The sequence below is a fragment of the Rana temporaria genome, chromosome 2 (assembly GCF_905171775.1).
Source record: "Rana temporaria chromosome 2, aRanTem1.1, whole genome shotgun sequence".
NCBI classification, from domain to species: domain Eukaryota; kingdom Metazoa; phylum Chordata; class Amphibia; order Anura; family Ranidae; genus Rana; species Rana temporaria.
This window is the reverse complement of record NC_053490.1, coordinates 62,645,107-62,655,407: the sequence shown is the minus strand read 5'-3', so window position 1 is coordinate 62,655,407 and position 10,301 is coordinate 62,645,107.

Sequence of the window (10,301 nt, the reverse complement as noted above, 5' to 3'; positions counted from 1 at the left end):
GAAGTTGACTAATAATTATGCACACCTGATATAGGGTGTTGATGTCATTAGACCACACCCCTTCTCATTACAGAGATGCACATCACCTAATATGCTTAATTGGTAGTAGGCTTTCGAGCCTATACAGCTTGGAGTAAGACAACATGCATAAAGAGGATGATGTGGTCAAAATACTAATTTGCCTAATAATTCTGCACTCCCTGTATTTGTGCGTGATGGCTCTTCTATCATTGTGCTTGTTTGTGGGATAAAGCTTCTTGATATGATGACATCATCATGACAGGTTTTCTATCATTGTTGTCGATGGGTCTGCTATCATTGTGTTTGTTCGTGGAATAACACTTTGTGAAACGGTGACGTCATTATGATTGAACTTCTATCATTGTGCTTGTTTTGGAATAAAGCTTCTTGATATGATGACATCATTATGAAGGGTCTTCTATCATTTTGCTTATTCCTTGGATAGAGCTTCTTGATATGGTGACATCATTGGTGTGTGGTTGCCAGTTGTTATTATTCTTATTGCAATTCCCCTAGAACAGGGGTGTCAAACTCAATTTCATCATGGGCCGCATCAGCATTATGATTGCCCTCAAAAGGGCCAGTTGTATCTGCAAGATTAGATTCTCCAGCGCACCCCCTCCCCTTACATTAGATGTTAAAGCGGAGTTCCACCCAAAAGTGGAACTTCCGCTTAATCCACTCCTCGCCCCCTTACATGCCACATTTGGCATGTCATTTTCTAGGGGGGGGGAGTGGGGCTTCAATGGAGTGGGACATCCTGTCCCACTTCCTCCTTCCGCCCAGGGACCACTAAGGCGATACGTCATATCACCTTTTAGCGGCCCCTCCCTGTAGGCGATCACCTGGGACACGTGACAGGTCCCAGGCGATCGCCTGTCCAATCAGGGAGCGCTGCGCTGTTCGCGCATGCGCAGTGAGTGCCCGGCCGTGAAGCTGTCACGGCCGGGTGCCCACAGTTGCAGTGGAGGCGCTGGTGGTGAAGGGGGGGGGACCGGAACAAAGCTCCCAGCGGCACGTCGCTGGACTGTGGAACAGGTAAGTGTATGTTTATTAAAAGCCAGTAGCTACACTTTTTGCAGCTGCTGACTTTAAATAAACATAAAAAAAATAGCTTCAAACATGACATATCCAAGATACATATGCAGTTCTTAACTGGCAGAATTTAGGCCCTGATTAATCAATTTAAATGGCATTTAAGGCATGCAATAGCGCTTAAGGAATCAGATAATAACTAATAACAATATTGCTCGAGTGGCCACTGTACCATGATTTAAGAGCACTTTAGGGTGCCATAAGTGCTATGGCAGTTTGATGAATCAGACCTTAGCATCTGCCGTCATTACTAACCTAGTTCGCAGACTTCCGATTACTAATTTTCAGGTGTGCTTTTGTTCTAGTTTACTGCATAAATTCCACATTGCGATTAAGCCAAGAAAATACATTTCTTACCTTGTGTAGGGTTATGGTGTTAAAGAAAAGTTTTTAATAATGGAATTAACAAACACTTTCTGACGTAGTAGTCTATGTATCTTTATAGTATAGCAAACAAAATGATTGGTCTTTTATAAAGAGAAATAATAATGTATCCCGTAGTTATACTTAAACGTGCAATTGAGCTGTGTTTTTTAGCTCCCCCAACTTTCCCCCCTTAAGCTATAATAGGAGCGGAGGGGGGTGTTGCTTTATTTCACGCCTGCAGCAAAAAGTATCCAACATGTTGCACTCGGCAGGTAGCAAGTCCACCGAAAGTGATGCATTGAAGCGAATGAGGAAGCGGTGTGTTTGTGGGGTTAAAGCTTGCATTATGGAGGCATCACGTCACTTCCTCATCGCTTGTCAACCAGCTCTGGCAAGCGATCCGAATGCAGACAGCTTTTCAAAGAATGGCCAATTTAGATGCAGATCTAAACCTAGCCTTATAATGGATCTGTACGAAACCACACCCCAGCCTCCAAGTACCCTCTAGTGCCCATACTTACTACCCCTGCTCCAGACCACTGCTCCAGTCCCCACCGATGCCCTTGTAAAGATTAGTGTTGCTCACGAATATTCGCATTGCGAATATTCGACTCGAATATAGCATATTCGAGAAATCGCGCTATATTTCGAATTTCGCGGTGAATATTCGCAATTCCGAATATTCGCATTTTTTCAATTTGATTTTTAAAACAGATCACATCCTATCGACGTCTAAAAGCATTGCTGGTATGATTAGAGACCCTGGGCTGAGTAGCTAAGCTGAGGCGATCCTTTTATGTTGCCAAATTGAAAAAAAAAAATTGCGATTTTTCGCTATTGCGAATGCGAAAATGATTGCGAATTTTCGATAACTGTGGTAGGAGAACTCTGATTGTCTCTGATGCAAAAGGGGGGGGGCTTTGTGTATGTGTATGTTATGAATATTTGTATGTTTGATATTATTATTTTTTGTAAGAAGGAAAAAATTGCGCATACCTTAAAAAAGGGGAGAATACAGCAGCAACTCAAAAATGTTATACAACATAAATTAATACAAGACAGAAAATGGAGTCGCTCTACAAGAATAAAAAATATGTCTAGTGACAAGACATGTGGGCAAATTATAAAATAAGCAAGCGCAAATAACTTGTGAAATACACAGTGAAACAAATATATAAAGAAATATAGTCCTAATAATAGAAAAATAATCTTTCATAAAAATGTCTTTGATATGTGAAGTGTTTGATTGACAAACGGCTGTGACAGATGGATAGAGTAAAGAATCACCACCAATGCAAAACACTTTTTATTTTCTATTGTAAAATATCAAGAATATTCTGAGCCAATCAGAGTGCTCCTTCCGCATTTGCCGAATATTCGCAATTATTTTGTATTGTAAAATATCAAGAATATTCTGAGCCAATCAGAGTGCTCCTTCCGCATTTGCCGAATATTCGCAATTATTTTGTATTGTAAAATATCACGAATATTCTGAGCCAATCAGAGTGCTCCTACAGCATTTCTCGAAATTGCGCAATAAATATCGCATTCGCATGTTGCGATATTTCGATAAAATATCACGAATATTCTGAGCCAATCAGAGCGCTCCTCCAGCATTTCTCGAAATTGCGCAATAAATATCGCATTCGCATGTTGCGATATTTCGATAAAATATCACGAATATTCTGAGCCAATCAGAGTGCTCCTACCGCAGTTATCAAAAAATCGCAATTATTTTCGCATTCGCAATAGCGAAAAATCGCAATCATTTACTTTCGATAAAATATCACGAATATTCGAATTTAGCGAATATATCTCGAATATTCGAATATATATTCGAGATATATCGCGAAATCGAATATGGCATATTCTGCTCAACACTAGTAAAGATCTGTGCAAAAGTCAACCTTTCCCAAAAGTCAGTTCTACCACTTGGAGACAGGGGTGTATTTAGGGTTTGTGCTGCTCTAGGCCTGACTAAACTCGTGCACCCCCTAATTTAAATATGACCCACTAGTTCTGATGGCCTGGGGGCGGGGGGTGGGCAACTATAAAACTTTATAGTCCCAAAGATGATTAAAAAGCGGGGGTGGTCGATTTCATTAGTTCAGTACACACAGGTGGCAACAACCTTGAGAGTAGAAGCACAACTCTGAGGAGACAAAATAGAAAAGAAACAAAGTGCGCCAGACTAAGTGTAGCATTTAAAAATGTATTTAATTCAAAAAGCAAGCCAGAGATCTGAAGAAACAGTGGAAGCTGTGAAACGCGTCATCTGATTGGTTGCAATTGGTCCGGTTCACGGACCCTCTCGAGCTTGCATTCCACGCCGACACACACTTCCAGTTCCAGTTTCCGGACACTGCCAAAACCGTATGGCGTGCAGCCCAGCTAGCTATCCCGATGCCTTTAGAGGCCACACCGCTGCTCCACCCCCCCCAGGCTATCATCAAATCCCTGGGACCCAGCTCTTAACGTGATCGTGGATTGTACAGTGAATGTGGACCCTACATTACCTATATGCCTAAATATTACTTCCTCTCTGTGAGTAGCCATTTGGCTTGCTTTTTTAATTAAATACATTTTTAAATGCTACACTTAGTCTGGCGCAATTTGTTTCTTTTCTAGGAAGGGTGTGAGAAAGTTGAGTATAGCCACCAGAGGTTTTGGGTACGGCAAATCTTTGGTCTTGGGAAACAGGGCTGTGTTTTAATGATAGTGTACATTCACAACAATCTTTTTAATATAGATACAGTAAAACCTTGGTTTAAGAGTAACTTGGTTTGAGAGCGTTTTGCAAGACAAGCAACATTTTTAAATACATTTTGACTTGATATACAAGTAGCATCAAGTCAGAACTGAGTATAAAAGAGAAGAGAGGTCCCTCTAAGTGTAGCAATATGGTTACATATAATGAAGGTACAACATTTATCAACTCACATGGTTGATGATTAAAACTGGCACATCTAAGAATGCAGGCATCCGGGGTAAAGCTGTCCACATAGACCGTCCTCCTCACCGCCATCGTACATCATCTCTTACATGCTGCGCTCCACAAGCGCTTCAAGCCTTCCTCTCAGATCACTCTACTGCAGGGTAGTCTTCACGGTCACGATTGCAGATTGACAGCCGGTGATGCAGAGGACGGTCAATGTGGACAACTTTACCCCAGATGGCTGTATACTTAGATGTGCCTGTTTTAATCAACAACCATGTGAGTTGCTAAATGTACCTTCATTAAATGGAACCATATTGCTACACTTAGAGGCGCCTCTCTTCTCTTTTATACTCAGTAGCTCCTGCTGGATTTTGCTTCTAATCCCCTTGTGGAGGTTTCCATTTGTGGATGGACATTTTATGGTTACACAACATATCACATTGCTTTAATCTTTTTATATGGACCATAAACTGAAGGATTTATGAAAAAATGGTTGTGGAACGAATCATCTGAGTTTCCATTATTTCTTATGGGAAAATTTGCTTTGATATACAAGTGCTTTGGATTACAAGCATTCTTCCGGAACGAAATATGCTTGCAATCCAAGGTTTTACTGTATTTATATAGCACTGACAAGTTATGCAGCACTTTACATCAAGAAGTTTACAATCTGAGATCCCTACCTCACATACAAATACAAGGGCTAATTTAGACAGCAGCCAATTAAGCTACTATCATGTGGAGGTGCAGGAGTGGAGGAAACACATGCAAGCACAAGGTGAACATGCAAACTCCATGAAGGTAATGCCCTGGTTCGGATTCCAACTAAAAACCCCAGTGCTGCAAAGCAGAAATGCCATTCACTAAGCCACTGTGCTACTATTTGTAAAATACAATTTTATTAATTGTAATATGAGTCATATAAGTGCAGTTTAAGTGCCTTATTAGATTATCTGCTGACCCAGTGTATAGTAAATAAGAGCTAGACTTCTTTTTTAGAGAGTTTTATTCTCTCTTAGGAACAGTACAAATATACTCACAACAGCATTCAGTCAGACAGTATTTGTAAATCATAAAGCAGCTGACATTGCACTTTCAAACATTCCATCATAAATATACACATATTACATTTAATTACATTAGGTATACATATATTTAAGACAACCTCATAAAACTAATGGATCTACAAAAGACAGATATGGCTTTTTGGTTAGAACTTTTTATGGTAAGCATATATACAATGAAAATATAGGAAAAGCAAAATGTCCACTTGTCCAAAAAGATAAAAAAATTTGAATCATCCCTAGGATTTTACAGTGAATTAAGCCCTACAGTGCAATATCTCTTACCAACCAATCACTTATAACGTTTAAAGCCCAACTAGCTACATACTTTTAGGGTGCAAAAGAAAACATGTGCAGTCTTCTGCAGCGTACACACAATCGGATTTTCCATCAGAAAAACCTTGGATGTTTTTTCCCAACCGAATTCCGTTCAAGCTTGGCTTGCATACACACATTCACACAAAAGTTCCTTGAACTTTCGGCCCTCAAGAATGCAGTGATGTACAACACTACCACGAGCCGAGAAAATTAAGTTCAATGCTTCCGAGCATGCGTCGAATTGTTTGAGAGCATGCGTCAGAATTTTGCACGTCGGAATTGCTACAGACGATCGTATTTTCCGATAGGAATGTTTTCCATCGGAAAAATTGAGAACCAGCTCTCAATCTTTTGTTGGCGGAAATTCCGACAGCAAAAGTCCGACGGAGCATACACACGGTCGGAATTTCTGTTCAAAAGCTCACATCAGACTTTTGCTGTCAGAAAATCTGATCGTGTGTACGGGGCATTACATGTTGTTTTCTTTAAAAATCAGCCACAGGCTGAGCAGAAAAGCCTGTCCACTGCCATCATTCATTAGCATCAGACGCATGCTCTCTGTCAGAAAGCAGTGATCACTATGAAGAGGTCAGGCACGCTCCCTGACAGCCAAAGCTCTTCAATCAGCCGAGAGTCTGAGCTTTGCTGATTGTGAAGCTATAGGTGTAACTCAATAGAGCAGGGGTGAGCAACCTCGGCCCTCCAGCTGTTTTGAAACTACAAGTTCCATGCAAGGATTTTTGACACCCAAGACCAGGGGTGTCAAACTCAATTTCATTGTGGGCCGCATCAGCATTATGATCGCCCTCAAAAGGGCCGGTTGTATCTGCAAGATTAGATGTCCAGCGCATCCCCTGCCCCTTACATTAGATGTCAAGAGCCACCCCACCATCAGAGGTTGAGTCCCCCACTCTCCCTTACATCACAGTGCACCCCCTTTCCTTGTGCTGCTGCTGGGAAGAAGCGGGATACATTGCTTGAAAGCAGAAAGTAAGGGTCTGGAGTAGGACCAGAGGAGGGCTGGAGCTCTCCTGCAGCTGCAGGAAAGGTGCGAGTGCCACATTAAATGACTTGTTGGGATGGATTCGGCCTGCGGGCCTTGTGTTTGACACCTGTGCCCTAGGCGAAACCTCATTTTGCTGCCCCCCTTGGCTCCACCCTCGACTCCACCCCCTTTTCCCTGCCCATGTATACCCCACTTTTTTAATGAAGCATCCATCAAATGCAGTCTCACCAGTGCCCATCAAATACAGCCTACCAGCGCCCATTAATGCAGCCTACCAGCGTCCATCAATGCAGCCTACCAGCGCCCATTGCTTCTATTCATTCTGGAGTCGAGACACAGACACAGTCCTCAAATACCGCTGCGCCTCTGACACTATGTGCGAACGGAGCAGCAGCTGCCTGCTGATGCTGAGACTTAGCTGCAGAGAGAAGAGAGTAGGAACACCAGTGGCCGGGCTCCCTAGGCAGCAGTGCGCCCTAGGCGGCTGCCTAGTTTGCCTAGTGGTAGCACCGGCTCTGGTCCCATGAGACATTGTAAGACCCTGACAATCACAGGCATGACTCCTAGAGGCAGAGGCATGATGGGATTTGTAGTTTCACCACAGCTGGAGGGCCGAGTTTGCCTACCCTTGCAGTAGAGGATGTGTTATGCCACGTACACACGATAATCTTTCTGCATGAAAAAAAAACAATGTTTTTCGGCATGAAAAATAAAACAAGTTTTTCCAACTTCACCATTAAAACGACGTTGCCCACACACCATCGTTTTTAAAAAATGCTCTAGCAAAACGCGGTGACGTACAACACGTATGACGGCACTATAAAGGGGAAGTTCCATGCGGATGACGCCACCCTCGGGGCTGCTTTAGCTGATATTGTGTTAGCAAAAGACGATTCTCGCTTTTCTGTCTGTTACAGCGTGATGAATGTGCTTACTCCATTATGAACGGTAGTTTTACCAGAACGCGCACTCCCGTCTCATAACTTGCTTCTGAGCATGTGCGGGTTTTTAATGTCGTTTTAGCCCACACACTATCATTTTTTACAACCCAAATTTTTTTTTTACAACCCGTTAAAAAATACAGCATGTTCAAAAAAAGTTTTGTCGTTTTTCAGAACCCGAAAAATTATGTGAAGCCCACACACGATCATTTTAAATGACATTTTTTAAAAACGACGTTTTTTTCATGCCGAAAAATGATCGTGTGTACGCGGCATTAGACCTCTTCAGGGAGACCACTGCTTTCCCACAATGAGTAATAGTCCTACTGGCAGAGGACAAGCTTTTCTGCTTTAACCACTTGCCGACCGCCGCATGTATATGTACATCCACAGAATGGCACGTACAGGCAGATGGGCGTACAGGTACGTCCCCGCCTTTCCGCGGATCGGGGGTCCGATCAGGACCCCCCCGCTACATGCGGCGGTCGGATTCCCATGGGGAGCGATCCGGTGACGACGGCGCGGCTATTCGTTTATAGCCGCTCCGTCGCGATCGCTCCCCGGAGCTGAAGAACGGGGAGAGCCGTATGTAAACACGGCTTCCCCGTGCTTCACTGTGGCGGCTGCATCGATCGAGTGATCCCTTTTATAGGGAGACTCGATCGATGATGTCAGTCCTACAGCCACACCCCCCTACAGTTGTAAACACACACTAGGTGAACCCTAACTCCAACAGCGCCCCCTGTGGTTAACTCCCAAACTGCAACTGTCATTTTCACAATAAAGAATGCAGTTTTAAATGCGTTTTTTGCTGTGAAAATTACAATGGTCCCAAAAATGTGTCAAAATTGTCCAAAGTGTCCGCCATAATGTCGCAGTCACGAAAAAAATCGCTGATCGCCGCCATTAGTGGTAAAAAAAAAATAATTAATAAAAATGCAATAAAACTATCCCCTATTTTGTAAACGCTATAAATTTTGCGCAAACCAATCGATAAACGCTTATTGTGATTTTTTTTACCAAAAATGGGTAGAAGAATACGTATCGGCCTAAACTGAGGAAAAAAAAATTATATATGTTTTTGGGGGATATTTATTATAACAAAAAGTAAAAAATATTGAATTTTTTTCAAAATTGTCGCTCTATTTTTGTTTATAGCGCAAAAAATAAAAGCCGCAGAGGTGATCAAATACCACCAAAAGAAAGCTCTATTTGTGGGGAAAAAAGGACGCCAATTTTGTTTGGGAGCCACGTCGCACGACCGCGCAATTGTCTGTTAAAGCGACGCAGTGCCGAATCGCAAAACCTGGCCTGGGCATTTAGCAACAAAATGGTCCGGGGCTTAAGTGGTTAAAAAAGAAAATAGACATTACAACATTGAAGTCTTTGAAGATATAGCTGGCAACTCGATGGCTTCTTCATATAAATTCTTTATTGGTACAGATTCTGTATCTATTATTGTGTACCAATTAAGAATTTATACAAAGAAGCCATCGCGGTGCCGGCTGTATCTTTAAAGACTTGAAGTGAACGTCTTAGCCTGAGCAGCGGCTCCTTGCTCTCACTTCATTTAATGTAGCGGTAGAGCTTGGGTGAGTCCTTTTGATTATGACATTGAACGCTTTTAGTTTTTTATGCACCTGAAAGCTCTTTAGCTTATTTAAACTATAAATGTAATTGGGCTTTGAGTCAAATTAAAAAAAGATTATTCCTGATTGTTTGCTATGCGGTACTGCAAATGCACCTCACTTCATGCTGTTGTGAAGAAAAACCCCATTGGCTATTATATACAAGTCACTTTACTCTAGGTATTTGTAACTTATGACGCCCTTTTTTTATTTTTATCCTGACTCGCAGTCTTTTTGTACTTCAACTATAGTACCTGATTGCTCTAATAAAAAACTATCTCCGGAGAGCTTTGCTAAAGGATTTTCACTTTATATGCTGACTACTGCTGCACTGTACAGTTCACCAATTCAGGCCCTGCATAGCAAGAGTAGATGGCTGCTTGGAACTTAAAGTGGATGTAAACCCGAATTTTATTTTTAATTTTTTTTGCTGTCACAATGTAGAGTAAAATATTTCCTATCATCTGTGCCCAGTCTTGCCACAAAGAGTTAATCCAGCTCTGAGCAATCCTCTTATCTTTTTTCAGTGAAATAAATGGACAAACAGGAGAAAACTTTTGTCCGTTCCTCCCCCTTGCTGTGAATGATAGGTTATTTACATATCTCATGCACTAGACTGGAGACAGGCCTTATTTTTTAATTCCCACCCCCACTCCCTTTCTGAAGTCATGTGGTTACTTTTCGGGATTTTGACTGGATGTTAGTGATCATAGCAGAATTTAGTGTAAGGAATACACAAGAGAAAATGCATGTTGACAAGAGGAGTGTAAAGATGGGCGGGGAGTCTACTGACATCACGACTCCACCCACCGAGCTCCAGACAACAGATCCACCCACAGAATCTGCAGTTTTTCAGTTCTTATAACAGACAGAGGGGAGACATTTGACAGGTAAGGATACATGCAGGAGGCATCTATATCCTTA